The sequence below is a fragment of the Petaurus breviceps genome, unplaced genomic scaffold (assembly GCF_028583685.1).
Source record: "Petaurus breviceps papuanus isolate PSGF00001 unplaced genomic scaffold, PetGlider_PUasm1.0 90847, whole genome shotgun sequence".
Taxonomy (NCBI): Eukaryota; Metazoa; Chordata; class Mammalia; order Diprotodontia; family Petauridae; genus Petaurus; species Petaurus breviceps.
The window spans coordinates 1,090,080-1,105,308 of record NW_027187360.1 but is presented as its reverse complement, the minus strand read 5'-3'; the positions used below and the strand labels follow the sequence as shown (position 1 = coordinate 1,105,308).

General features: G+C 42.3%; 1 protein-coding gene across 8 annotated transcripts in view; it reads left to right on the top strand.

Moving 5' to 3' along the window:
* ZMYND8 (zinc finger MYND-type containing 8) overlaps positions 1 to 15,229 on the top strand; it is a 540,997-nt gene that overhangs the window by 408,611 nt on the left and 117,157 nt on the right. The window lies entirely within an intron of this gene.

Below are 15,229 nucleotides of genomic sequence, written 5' to 3'. Positions count from 1 at the left end.
TAAGCTCTTCCATGGCCTGTGACCATTTCATATTTTTCTTGGAAGCTTTTGATGCAGGAGTTTTGATTTTGTTTTCTTATTCTGGTTTCATGTTTTGATCCTTTTTGTCCCCAAAAAAGGATTTTATGGTCTGATTGCTATTCCTCTGCTTTCTCATCTTGCTAGCCAATTGCTTGATTTTTGAGCTCTTTGCCATGGTAGAACTCTGCTTCCAGAATGGAGAGAGCTGTCTCCCAAATTGCCTTGGTTCTTGCATTTGCCAGAGCTATGCAGAGAGCACCCTCGCTAGGGTCACTACAAGCTCTGGCACCCTGGTGTTCCTTACCTCAGGACCACCGCCTAAGACAGCATCCCATATCCAAGCATGTCAAAGCAAGAGTGATTACCCTCTGAATGGTCGCTTGGCCCCCTACAATCTTCAGGCCAGGAGCTCTGGAGGCAGTCATGTGGCAGTAGGCAGTGGCAGGGGCAGGGGCTGGACAGTGCTCCTCTCTCACCCAGTTCCAACAGAGTTCCCCACTGACCTTTTACTTTCTCTTTAGTGTTTATGGGTTGAGCAGACTGGAAACCACCACAGTTGCTGGTGATTGACTCTCCTGAAGTCTGCTCTGGTTGGTCTGTGCTGCTGGTCAGGGCCACCCCAGATTTGGGTCTGTGGGCTGCCTTCAGTGGGAGATTTGTTTCTCTCTGTCACTTTGTGGGTTCTCTAGCTCTAAAGTTTGTTTAGAGGCATTTTTTTTAAACCAGTATTAGAGGTAGTTGGAGCAGGAGCCAAAACAAGTTCCTGCTTTTATTCCGCCATCGTGGCTCTGCCCCTGACAGAAGTTGTTTGTCCGTTTTCAGAGAGGACCACGATATTAGGGAGGTGATGCCTGTGTTTTTTTGGACTCGGTAAGAAAGCCATTTTCTTCCTCATTTCTTTTTTTTTTTTAAAGCAGTTGGGGTTAAGTAACTTGCTCAAGGTTACATGGCCAGTTATTTTCTGTGGGTGCCAGGTATCTGAGGCTGGAATCGATCCCGGGTCTCCCGATGCAGGGGCCGGAGCTCTTACTCACTGCACCACCTGGCTGTCCCACCTCATTTTTTATTAAGCCTTAATCATTGAATGGGCACTGCCTCAGTCAAACTGAGACCTGTTAAAAAACTTAGTTTGAAAAGGTCCAGGTTCCCCACTGAATCCTGAGCCATCTTCAGTTGTCCTGATCCATATCCAGCCACTGGACCCAGATGGCTCAGGGAGGAGAAAGTGAGGCTGGTGACTTTCCACAGCCCTCCCTCACTTAAATCCAGTTCACTTGCAAATTTTGGCATCTCTTCCCAGATTCTCTGTCATGGTCTTAAATTTGAGTAGAACACAATGGGTTTTCCTATTTTAGATTAAATTTCTTGTAAGCTCGTGTGGGTGCTGACCTGGATAAGGAGAGTCAATGCAAACTCATCAGTAATGTCCTTCTGAAGAAAAACTGAACTCAAAGTCAGAACTTTGGAAGGAAAGAGGGAGCCCTGAATTTACAAGATATTGGTTATTAATTATTATTTTTCACAATTTTAGTGTTTAATTTGGGTTACCAAAATTTGCTTGTTTTCTAGGTCATTTAGTTGTATACTACATTTTTCTGTCAGTGAAAGTGTTCGGAGATAAATTTCCCCTTGAGGACTGCTTTGGCTACATCCTTCAATTTTGGTAGCTTTCTCATGTTTGACATTTCTAGTGGAATTATCTATTGTTCCTTTAATTTATTCTTTGACCTAACAATTTCTTAGAATTTTCTTTCCAGCAAATGATGAGTGCCTGCTATGCTCTGGGCATTGTTAGATGCTGTGTTACGTAGGTATTCCAAACAAAAATGTAACCATCTCTGCCCACAGGTAGCTTACATTCCATCATAGGGGAAACAAAATGTTTTTTGTACAGACACATGCATATACATTTATACATATGCATACATGCACACAGAGATAAATATCTATATATGTGAAATGTATAAAGGATAAATGCAAAATTATTTCTGGGGGAAAGGAAGTAGGAAGCTAAACTCTTTGATAAAGTCATCTAACAATTGTCAAATCTCACTCTCTTCTAATTCCCCATAGTTTAGCCACCAGCTTTATCATTCAACTGAAACTGCCAAATCTTCATCCTTTACCTCTCTACAGCATTTAATTTTGTTGTTGATGACCTCCTATATACTTTCTCTTCTCTAAGTTTTCTGGACACTCTTTTCTCTTGATTCTTGTGCTACTTGTGTCATTCTTCTGTATTGGATTCTCCATGTCACTTCCACTAACTGTGGGTGTTCTTCAAGCCTGTCCTAGTCTCTTTTCTCTACCACCATACTTATATGACTTGGTAATCTCATAAACTCTCATTGATTAAGTTATCTTTACTTTCTCAGTCCTGTTTATCCAGGCCTAACCTCTCTCTGGACTTTTAGCCTGGTATAACTCCTATTAGACATCTCAAATTGGATATCCTATAGACATCTCAAACTGAGCATGTCCCAAAAAGAACACAGAAGTCATTTCTTCCAAGTTCTCTTCTCTTTCCAGCTTCTTGTTATTGTCAATGGCACTACCATCCTCCCCGTTCCCAAGTCTCAGCACTTTGGTGCCATCTTTAACCCATGACTGCACTCCATGCCATGTACCCAATCTGTTGCTAATGCTTGTGGTTTCTGCCTTGATAGCATCTCTTCTCCACTCATACAACCAGCACCCTGATACTGGCCCACATCACTTCATGCCTGATCTCCTTCAGTAGTCTGATGAACAAACAGGTTGCTGTTTGATCTGTCTGCCTCAAGTCTTTCCCCACTGCTCTACATCTTCCACTCAGCTGCTGAAGTGATCTTCCTGAAGTACAAATCTGACCATCTCATCTCTTTGCTCAGTAAACTCCAGTGATTCCCTATGGCTTCTGGGATCAAATAGACGATCTGTTTGGCTTTTAGGACCCTTCATTGCCTGGTCTTTTCAAACTCCATAGTCTTCTGAAAATTTATTCTTTTCCAAGTACTCTCTGATACAGCAAAACTGGTTTCCTCACTATTGAGGAACTCAATATGATAGGCCATCTTCTGATTCCAGGCCTTTTCATGCTCTGTGCCCGGTGACTCATCCAGTGCTCTCCCTCTTCTCTGCCTCCTGGCTTCTCTGGCTGCCTTCAAACCCTACTTTCTAAAAAAGGCCTTTCTTAGTCCTGCTCCTCTCCGTCACTACCCGTTTACACTCAAGTACATAGGTGTTGGTTTCTCACGTTGGAATGTCGGCTCCAGGAGGGCAGGGGCCCTCTTTTTGCTTTTCTTCGTGTCTCCAGTAGTTAGCACAGCTCTTGGCATGAGCTAAGGTCTAGTAGATGCCTGCTGACTGACTTGCTCGAGCTGTTCTCTAAAGGAAGCTAGATATTCCAAAAGGCAGATGTGAGGAGGCAGAGACTTTCCAGGCATGGGGAGAACCTGTGCAAAGAGAAAGAGAAAGGAGGAATATCATGTATGGTGAGAAATAAACAGGAGAGTTTGGCTGGAATGTGACATAGAGGGGGGGGAAATAATATGCAATTTCCTGAAAAGATAGTTGGAGCCAGATTGTGAATGGTCTTTAAATCTGAATGGGGGAGTTTATATTTTATCCTAAGGGCATAAGGAAATCACTGAAGCTTTTTTTTTTTTTGGCTTTTTGGAGGGCATTTGGGGTTAAGTGACTTGCCCCAAGTCACATAGCTAGTAAGTATGTCAAGTGTCTGAGGTTGGATTTGAACTCAGGTCCTCCTGACTCCAGGGCTGGTGCTCTATTCTCTGCACCACCTAGCTGCCCCTACCACTGAAGCTTCTTAAGGAGAGAAGGGATATTGTCAGACCTGGGCTTTAAGAATATCAGTCCTGAGGGGTGGATAGGTGGCACAGTGAATAGAGTATTGACCCTGGAGTCAGGAGGACCTGAGTTCAAATAACACTTAACACTTTCCAGCCGTGTGACCTTGGGCAACATAACCAAAAATTCACTTAACCGCAATTGCCCTCCCCTCCAAAAAGCAAAAAATAAATTAAAAAAATATTTCAGTTTGGCAGCTATGGGGAGGATTGATTGTGGAGAGGGGAGAGCCTGCATTGAAGGCCAATTGGGAAGCAGTTGCAATAGAGGTGGAGCGAGGAGAAGTGAGGAGGACCTAAACAAGGGAGGTGGCCCTGTAAATAGAGACAAAGGAATTGATTCAAGAGATGTGATGGAAGTGAAATCAATCAGACAAGGCTATGATTGAGACTGAGTAAGAATGAGGAGAAGAAGATGACTTCAGACTCCCTGGTAGTAAACCTAGGTGACTGTAATGATGCTAGCATTTTAGACAGGAACAGAAAGATTTGGAACTGAGATGGGTTTGGGGAGGGAGGAAGTATAATAAGGTCTGTTTCAGTGAATCTTAGAACTGTGTTACATCTGGAAGAAGTTTTATAATGTTAAGGCGGAAAGATACCATTTTATCTAGTTCCCTCATTTTAAAGATGCGTAAACTTCAACCCGGAGGGAAGTGATTTGCCCAGTTGATTAAACAAGTATCTATTAAGAAATATAAAAAAAAATTCATGTCTTCAAAGAGTTCAAAGTCTAGAAGGGCAAGAATAACATAACCAACAATTCAAAATAGTTCAGAATTCATTGAACAAATATTTAAGCGTTTCTAGGTGTAGGTTCTAGGGATGCAAAGTTGGATGAGATGATATCCATGACATATACTCAAGTAACTTGAAATCTACAGAAGGAGAAAATACACACATACACATCATTATAGTATAAGACAGCACACAGGTCTTTAAAGACCTTTACAACCTGACTCCAATCTACCTTTCTAGACTTACTATACATTACTTGCCTTTTCCCACATTCTATGGTTGAGTCAACCTGGCCTTCTTTCTGTTCTTCACACAGGACTCTCCATTTCCTGTCTTTATGCCTTTGTCCCCCTTCATGGGGCTACCCCCCATGCCTGAAATGGGCTCACTCCTTTCCAAAGACCGTGAAGCACCAACTTCAGAAAGCCCTTTTTGATTCCCAATTCCCATATTTCCTAGTGCTTTCCTCCATCAGATTACTTGGTATTTCTTCCATCTATACTTTTGGAGGGAGGAAGGCAGGGCAGTTGGGGTTAAGTGACTTGCTCAAGGTCACACAGCTAGTAAGCATAAAGTATCTGAGGATGAATTTGAACTCAGGTCCTCCTGACTCCAGGGTTGGTGCTTTATTCACTGTGCCACCTAGCTGCCCCTCTCTGTACGCATTTATGTGCATATTGTACATAAATATATCCCCCTTGGAACTTCCCTTGAAGGCAGGAATTGTTTTATTTTTGTCTTTGTCCCCATCACCTAGCACAATGCCTGGCACATAGTAGATGTATCAGATAAATGATTTATTGATTGAATATATTAGAGCATATCTTCTAGTTATGAATGTTAGGTTTGTTTTTTGCTTTGTGGAGGGGGAAGGCAGGGAAATTGGGATTAAGTTACTTGCCCAAGGTCATAGAGCTAGTTTTGTGTTAAGTGTCTGAGGCTGGATTTGAACTCAGGTCCTCCTGACTCCAGGGCTGGTGCTCTATTCATTGCACCACCTAGCTGCCCCTGAATGTCAGATTTTATGAAGGAGGTAATGCTTGAGTTTGGAGCTGGATGCCTTAAAGGGGGAGGGGGAAGAGTTTGAACAGACAGGGATGGATAGGGCATTGTACTCCAGGTCAAGGGAGTGCATTGGGTAGTTTGGTTGACTGGAGCATTAAAGTACATGAAGGGGAATATTGTGAAATCATGCTAGAAAGATAGGTTAGAGCCAGATTGTGGAGGATTGTGATTGCTGCATTAATGAATTTGGACATGGGAGGGAATGGAGAGATACTAAAAGATTTGGGGCGGGAGAGTGGCATGATCATAGCTGTACTTGAGGAAGATCAGACCCACTATCCAATATGTAAGGTGAATTGGTTGGGAGAGAGATTAGAAACAAAAGACCAGTTAAGCAGCTATTGAAATTGTCTAGGTAATAATTGGGCCGCTAGGTGGCCTAGTGGATAGGGTACTGGGCTTGGAATCAGGAAGACTGCAAATCTGGGTTCAGACATTTTACTAGGACTTTCCTACCTGGATGTCCTACCTGGATTAAGAGAACAAGTCACTTAATCCTGTTTGCTTCAGCTTCCTCATCTGGAAAATGAACTGGACAAGGAAATGGCAAACCACTGCTGTATTTTTTCCAAGAAAACCGCAGATGGGGTCATGAAGAGTCAGAAACAACTGAAAGAACTCAACAACAAAAGCAACAAAAACAAAGATTACCTGAATGTGAATGGTCTTAGTAGGACTATAAAGGAGAGGATGGTTACATAGATAAAGAAAACACTAAATATTTACTATGTGCTAGGCACTATAGTAAACTCTGTGGAGAAAACAGTCAGGCTAATGGGGCCTCTGGAGGGAAATTTCCAGGGATTCAGGTTGAGGGTTTTCGGGTGGTATCATTGGAAGAGACTTCAGAAGGGAAGGGAATAAGCATTTTTATAGTACCTACCATGTTCCAGACAGCACTTTACAAATATTATATGATTTAATCACAACACTACTGTTGTGATAGGGTAGGTGCTGGTTTTATTCCTGTTTTACAATTGGGGAAACTGAGGCAAACAGATTAAGTGATTTGTTTAGGGTCACATAATGCAAATCCAAGATGGGATTTGAACTCAGATCTTCCTGACTTCAAGTCTAGCATTCTATCCACTATACCATCTAGTTGAAGCTATCTAGTCCATTTTTCTCATTTTACATATGAAGAAATTTATGCCCAAGAGAGTTTAAATAACTTCTCCAAAGTCACACAGGTAATTACTAGCAAATTACTTCAGGATTTGAACATAGCTCCTGACATTCCAAATCCAGCCTCTTTCCAGTGTATCATGCTGTCTTTTAAGTGTTAATTTGGAAAAAATTCTAATTTATAGATGAAAGATGAGGAAGCAGGCCCAGAGTGGGAAAAGGACTAGCCCAGAGTCACAGAGTGGCAAGATTGGCAAACTAGGTAGATCTCACCATAGGGGACCAGTGGCCCTTTGAATGAGATGGAATGATTTTTGGTCAGTCTTCCTTCTGACTTCATTATTTCTTTCCATGGGACTATCAGCTGTTTTCCCATGTTTAAAACCTTATGGTTATTGTTTTGTTGATATATCCAGCCCTTATCTCCCTCTGGAGCTCCAGACCTGTGTCACTATCTTTTGGACTTTCCTACCTGGATGTCTCACACTCAGCATATCAACAACAGAATTCATTCTTCCCCTCCCCCATAAATTCTTGTTGACTATTATAAAACCCAGACTGGATCCCTATTTCTTTCTAGTTCATCACCTTTCTGTCTCTACTCTTATAATAGCCCTTTCAAGCCTTTTTATCTCTAATTCATCCTCTGTGCTGATTGCTGCCAAATTTATATTACTGAAGTATAAACTTGACCGTATCGTTTTTCTCACTTTAGAAGCTTCATTGGCTTCCTGCACCCTTTTGTATAAGAGATGAGCTCCTCTTTTTGGCATTTAAAGCCCTTCTCAATCTGACAACAACCTATGTTTCCGGACTGTTTGCATATTACTTTTCCTAAAGGGTATTCTCTCCTCTGGCCATTTATTTTCTCCTCTGTGTAACAATCATCTCCCACCTCCCTGCTTTTGCACAGTCTCTTCTCCATGCTTAAAATGCCCTTCTGGTACATTTCTACCTCTTAGAACCCTTGCTCCTTTAAGGCTCAGTTCAAGTACCCTTTCCTCCAAGAGTGACTTCCTGATTTCTCTAGTGTCCAGTGCTCCCCTCTCTGCCCTGCCCCGCCTCCTCTCAGTTACTCTGTATTTGTATGAGGTCATGTGGTCTAGAGCACTGGTGTCAAATTAAGATAGAAACATGAACCACCAAACCAAACTTAAGGCCTCCAGTTGATTTAGAAAACGACATGTTGACATTTTCTTTTTTCTATTGTATGGGAAGCTATGGGAGAATGACTGCCTTGCAGTCTGGAGGACCTGAGTTCAAATTCCGCCTCAAACATTTACTATCTATGTGACCCTTTACAAGTCATTTAACCGGGCTTGCCTCAGTTTCCTCTTCTTTAAAATGTACTGGAGAAGAGAATGGCAAACCACTTTAGTATCTTTGCCAAGAAAACCCCAAATGGAGTCACACAACAAAACATGTTCTGTTTTATTTTTTATTTTGTTGAATATTTCCCATTTACATTTTAATCTGGCTTTACCAGCTCGGGAGTGTGGCAGCAGCCATTGTTTGATGCTGGTGGTGTATAGGATCTAGAGCTGACCAGAAGACCTGATTCAAGTTTTGTCTGGCATGCATACTAGGTTAGGTATGATGGGGCAAGTTGCTTAAATTGAAAGTGCTCTTCTGGATAACAGTCTAAGACTCTAAACTTCAGAGAAGTCACTCAATCAACTCAGCAACTAATAGCATACTATGTGCTTGGCCCTCTGCTACGTGCTGGGGTTAGAAAGAAGGAGGGGGGAGGCAGCAAAACCCTACACTTCCTGCCCTCAAGGAGCTCCCAGTCTAATGGGGGACACTACCTGAAAAGAACTATGCCCAAATGATCTATCCAGGATAATTTGAGGGTAGTCTCAGAGGGAAGGCACTAAGATTAAGGAGGATTGCGATCAGCTTCTGGTATAGCTGAGACTAGAAGGAAGGCAGGGAAGCTGGGAGGAGGGTGGAAAGATGAAGAAGGACTGTTTTCCAGGCTGCCCTGGCAGGGGTTTTTTTTTTACCTGGGAGTTCCCTAAATCAGTTAAATCACAGAGCCCTGTCATTTACTTAAAAATGTACATGTTGTTTCCCTAAATCAGTTCCTAGAGAGGGTGTGTTTAAGTTTTGTGTTTGGGGGCAGCTAGGTGGTGCAGTGAATAGAGCACCAGCCCTGGAGTCAGGAGGACCTGAGTTCAAATCTGGCCTCAGACACTTCACACAAAAACTAGCCATGTGACCTTGGGCAAGTCACTTAACCCCAACTGCCCAATTTGTGTTTGTATTTCTACCTTCCATTATGTTGAATTTAATTGAGTTAAATCTTTGATTCTTCCTCCCTCCTTCTCACTTTTCATGTCCAATCAGGGTAACCAAATCTTAACAATTCTATTTTCCAAACTTCTCTCTCTTTCTTACTTCCATGAAACTAAGCAAGGTCCTCTTCATGTCTGCTAGCTATTGTGAAGCCTCCAAAGAGGCTGCTTCTAATAATCCTTTCAATTTAACATCTTGCTTATGTGTAATTTAGTTGCAAGAAATCTTACTTGGAGTCAATAGAGAGCTGGGTTCTAATCTTTGCTTTGACACTTTGCTAGCTGTGTGATCTTGGGTGAGTCACACAACCTTTTAGACCCTCCCTTGTCCTATCTGTAAAATGGGTATAATAATACTTTGCATATAATACAGGTTGTGTTCAGGAAAAAAAGCACTATGCAAACCTGGGACTACCATGGCACTATGATTTATTATCATGTCACCATTTCCATTTAAAACTCTTCAGTGGGTCTATATATAGCTTCCCAAGTAGGGGCCAAAGTCCTTTGCCAGGGATTCAAGTCCTTCTCTACCAGGGTACTGCCATTCCTTTTTAGCCTTATCTTGTATTATTCCCCTTCATTCATCTTCACCCTAGCTGTGGTGACCTGGCCCCACTGGCTCCTGGTTCAGACCTTGATTGACTTAGAGTGAGTGTAAATAGCAGTTGTTTTTGTTTTGGCCAGAAACACTGAGGGTCTTCCCCTCCCAGGTTGATTTTTAAATTTTTTTTGACTAGGTAAAAGAGACCATTCTTTCCCTCATTTCTTACCTTGGCTTAATCACTGAATGGGCTTTGCTTCAGTCAAACTGATACCTGTTAAGGACCTTAGCTTGATAAGGCCCAGGTCTCCCACTGAATCCTATGCCATTTCCAGTTGTCCTGATCTATATCGACAACAGCTGTGGTCTGTTCTGTCTCCTTGGAAAAGACCTGTGTTTTCCTGTCTCCTTGTTTCCTTTTTAAGTATGAAAACTCATTCATGTCTCCTCTCCCACCTTTTTACCTGCTGAATTCCTACCCATCTTGAAGTCGACCTCAAGTTCCAGGTATCTTCTGATCTAGTAAGTGCATAATGGCCTTTTCCTCCCGGATTCCAGGGAGCTCTTGTTTGTGTAAACCTTCTGATACATTTAACATTTTGTACCAAACTCTAAGCCAGGTGATATTGGGGACTTGTATTCCATTTTTATATTCTTAACAAGCCGAGCATAATGAGTTTCATTCCTGAGTTGTTGTTTGTCTTTTGCTGTAGAAGAGAGGACCATGACATCAGGAATTGGAGGTCAAGGAGCAGGAATTGAATGCCTCTATTACTTAGGCAGGGAATAGAGTATTAGGTTTAGAGTCAGGGAGACCTAGGCTAAACCCTCTGGACCAATCACTATGTTTCATTTTCCTTATTCTTTATGGTCATAATGATAGACCTTCCTTCCCAGGGTTGTTTATAAAATTATAGATTTATAGCTGCAAGGGACCGTAGACGTCACTTAATCAACCCACTTTATAGATGAGCCCGTGAAACTCCGAGAGGATGCCTATGTCATGTTGTGGAAACCTTAAAGGACTATGTTAATGTGATCTGTTATTGATTTTCATAGGGATTATTATTGTCTGTCTATGTTTGGAGCAGTTGACTGAGTACCAGCCACATAACTGGAAGACCTGGGTTTGAATCCCGACTGTCATTGCCTGTGTGGTCTTGGACAAGTTACTTAAAACTCTCAGTTTCCCTGTCTGGTAAAATGACAATAATAATACCATCTGCTTTATTGGCTTGTTTGGGGCATCGCTTGAGATTTTATATGCAAAGATCTTTGCATATCTTAAACCACTATTGTAAATGGGGCTATTATTATTTAATGGTTTCAGGCCAGTTACTTTCCTTTTCTTTCTTTGTTTCTTCCCTTAAAAGAGGGCCTTCTCTATAAGAGAGGACAGATTAGGGGAAGTCATATTCAGTAGGCTGGCCATCTTGGGGTGGGGAATAGGGGAGATATAGGAAGGAAATCTATACCTCAAAAATCTTTGAGAAATGAATGTTGAAAACTAATAATAAATTAAAAAAAGAGGGCCTTTTTTTCCCCTCAAAATTTTATTTTAGACTCAAAACTCCAGAAGAAATGCAGAATAGCGAAAAGAAACAAAAACATAACATAAACTTAAATACAGAGTTAGAAAGAAAAAAAAAGTGTGTTGTGTGCATAGCAGAACATAAGAGAGGATTCCAAATATGTAACAATACATTTTCAGAGGGCCTTCTTTTTTATGCTCTCTGAACCATCTTGATTTCTTGAGAGTCTGCCTGAACTTTCATCCACTCACAGGCTTTCAAGTTTCCAAATTCTTTTTTTCTCTTAATATAGGTTAGTTTTCAATTAGTTTCTGCCAAATTCAGTCTTTCAGTGTTAGGGCTTTAGACAGGATATAGTTCTTCCCACTTATTTTGCAGAGAACCCCCCTTCCCCCCCCACACCATGACTTGCCCAAGGTCACACAGTTAATGGAAGAGTTAGAAACCGAACTTAGGTCTCTTGGTTTCTACCCAGTCCTATGATTCTGTTGCATTTGGGAGAGTCTGCAGTCTGCATCAAGCTGTCTTTGTCCCCTGGGGGAAAATGTAGGTGATTAACTTCCTTCATAGTGGTGATATCTAGATTCCCTATTCATATCTTGACAGAACTATACCTTTGCAAAGGAGAGATATCAAGCACTTATGAAACTGTAGTTGCTTTTAAAATTCCAGCTTGAATTAACCGAAATTTTACAGAACAAAATACTTATAAGTCTCTTCTTCAAATAACAAACTCATGTTGTTAAACTGAGATAGATAACCAAAAGTGTGTTTATTTTCATTTGTGGAATAAGGAACTATCTCTGAGAGCAGGTTTTTTGGGTCTTGTGTTGTCGATGTCACGTGGCTGGCTTGTGGCCAGAGGCCTTAGGATTCTTTTTAGCTGGCCACTGTTTGCTTGGGACCTCAGCTGCCGATGAGAGGTTTGGCAGATAAGGTTCTGTGTGGACCTATCTTTTCCCCAGAACTCCCTGGAGCCCACTCTCTGCCAGTTTTTGGTAGCCATGTTTCCTGTTCAAACTCAGGCTCCTATCCTGGAAATGTAATATGTTCAGTTTTGTTTAGTGCAGTTTCTAAACATCTCCTTTCTCTGTGCTTGTTTGAACTTGTACCAATTTCCTAACAGGGACATAGAAATTGGACAAATTTCTTTTAGGTTATGGAGAAACTGGAATCCAGATTGGAGGGATGAAGAAAAGGGTGTTCTTTGTTTTCAAGTTTTCCCTTTTACCCTGGTACGGGGAATGAAGTCCTTTATGTGCCTAAGGTCCCTGTAAGCTCTCACTATCTAAGGTTCCTTCCTGATCTGATGTTCTATGTTCTAAGGCCTCTTCCTTCCCTGACAGTCCATTTTCTATGTTTTAAAGTCTTGCCAAGTTCTGACATTTCATATTTGAAGGTCTTTTCCAGCTCAGGCCTTACTTGTTCAAAAGCCCCTTCCTGTTCTGACATTCTCTGTTTTAAGTTTTTTTTTTCCAGTTCTGGCCTTCCATTTTCTTGCTCAGACATTCTGTATTCTTTGCTCCAGTGTCACTCCCAGCTCCTTCTTTCTATGATTCTTGAAGGAATTTAACTCCAAAACAGAAAATAGCTTTAAGTGCCCAGCTAAATTTTCATGCCTTTTGATAGTGTTATTCCCTCCGTACCTGACTTTATGGTTCCTTTTTTTAACTAACCAATTGAGCTGTTTTCTAGATAACCTAATAGCTCTCTCAATGTTAATAGCACTTCTGAAATAGAGCAAAACCTTCAGCCTGGTCCTGTTCTTTGCCCCAGAAAACATTTGCAGTGGGCAGAGGAGGAGAGACTGCTTATGCAAGGAACAGCCCTCGGGTTAAAATCCACTGGCATAATTGGAACACTTTAATTTCCTGCTTAGATACCAAAATGCTCTCCCCTTCCATCCTGTAGCACTCCTCTGGTTTGCAGACTCTCATGTCTCCCAAATTCCTTTGTGAGCTGGTTGCTTTTAATTCAGAATGCCTCTCCCCATGGTAACAATGTTACATACATGGTACAGTGTGAATTTCCAGGCCAGCCCAGGAAAATTTAACCCCATACTTCAGCTGTGTAGTTAAAACTAGGTTTCTGGATTTGGCTCTGACTGACTTTGGGTGGGTAATTTCACTTTCCCTATCTGTAAAGTGGTGACAATAATATCTGCCCTACTGACTTTGTCAAGCACCCTGCCAAATTCTGTTAGTCCTCTCCCTTCCCCATGAAGGAACCCTGTGTTAGTGTCTTGGTATTTTGGTGCTATATTGAGTAGTCAGCCCAGCCCTTGTAACTCGGGGGTGGAGGGCAATGCTGTGCCCCTGCTGGCACTGACCTTTGTATTCTGAAAAAGACAAGGCCATCCCTTTGTTTCAGAGAGCAAGGCCCAATTCATATAATCTAGTGTGTGTTTTAATTTTGCCCCTGTTATTAAACCTGCCCCTTCAAGTCCCTGGACAGGAACTGATACATCCTCAGTGCATGGTTGAGGAAGGGGATCCATTGCCCATGCAGCAGGCAGAGAACTATCATCTCTCCATTTTCTTTGTGGAAGAACAAACAAACCCACATCTCAGAGTTGGAAGAGAGACTTTTATTACCCCATGATTTCAGCCTTTGGCATATGGTAGAACTGCCTTTGGAGCTCTGGTTCAGCCTCGGAAGAATCATGTTTGTCTAGCTGCTCTTGTTTCAGGTCGCTACTTCAATCTTATTTAAGTAGCTTCTTGACTTAACAACAGCAACAGAAACTTTTCTGGACGGTTTAAGATCCTCCTTCTGGAACCTGACACTTCCTTCTTGGGGGGGCCCACGCTAGGAAATTGTGAAGGAGGTTTTGGGAGAAAACATAGGGAAAGATTTTATAATGCTTTTGGAATCTCTGGGATTATGAGATGCCTTTGGGAAAGTGGTTAATATCTTCCTGGGAGTAAGCCCCCAAAGATGAGGGGAGAATGGGACCCTAGGAAATCACAAAGGAGGTTTGGGGAGAAAACATAGGGAAAAATTTTATAGTGCTTTTAGAATCTCTGGGATTATGAGATGCCTTTGGAAAGTAGTTAATATCTTCCTGGGAGTAAGCCCCCAAAGATGAGGGAAGAAAAGGATCTTAGGAAAACAAATTGTAAGGGACTAGGTTATTTTACAGAGTAGGATCCAGAAAAGACAAGGGAAATGACTCGGCCAAGCTTACTCAGGGCCAGAGGAGCAAAGCTGAGGTTCAAACCCAGGTTTCCCAATTCCCAGTCCAGGAAATGCCCTTTCCCCTACTGGCTCTCCAGGTGGGGCAACACATTGAAATAACTGCCCCACCTGCCTCAGGGGAGAAAAAGGCCAGTTGTTGTACTGCTTCTGTTTAAAAACACACGGACACATGCACAGACACACACACACACACACTCATACACACGCACACACTCTGTCTCTCTCTTTTAAAAGCTCATTGTTCTGCTTCGGATTGGGTTAGCTAGCTGGTTGGATTCTGTGTTCAGTGTAAAGACCCAGCCGCGTCCCTCCCAGTCAGAAGGAAAGCCCAGGGTTGTGCTGGCTGCCTTTTCCCCTAGCTAATTTTTTACATCTTCCTCTATTCTCATTCAGATGGCTTCCCGGGCTCCAGGCTGCCGTGCCCCAGCCGCAGGAGGTTTTCGGCTAGCTCCCTGTGAAATGATACAGCTCTGCAGCGAGTATTTTTCCACAGGTCCAGAAATTCACACAGTTGTCCTCTTCTGGGCCTACTTTTTTTTTTCCAATGGGATTGAATATGAGAGGGTTAATAGGCAGGAAGCTGTAGCCAGAGCAGGCTGAGACGGAAGTCAGGATTTTTGTTTAACTGACAGGTTTAGCAGGCCTCAGGGGTGGGGGGAGGGGAGAAGTTGGTGAATTCAGGCATCTGGTGTGAGAGCCTCAAACCTAGTTATTCCTCACTGCATTAACAAAGAGGGGGTAGACCCCAGGGCACTCTGGCCCAGCAGACTGCACCTCCTTGCTGTCTGAAATGTGTGCTTTCCCCCCATGTTGTTGAGATGGCTTGTAAATCCCTAACCACATGACCATTTTAACCACTTG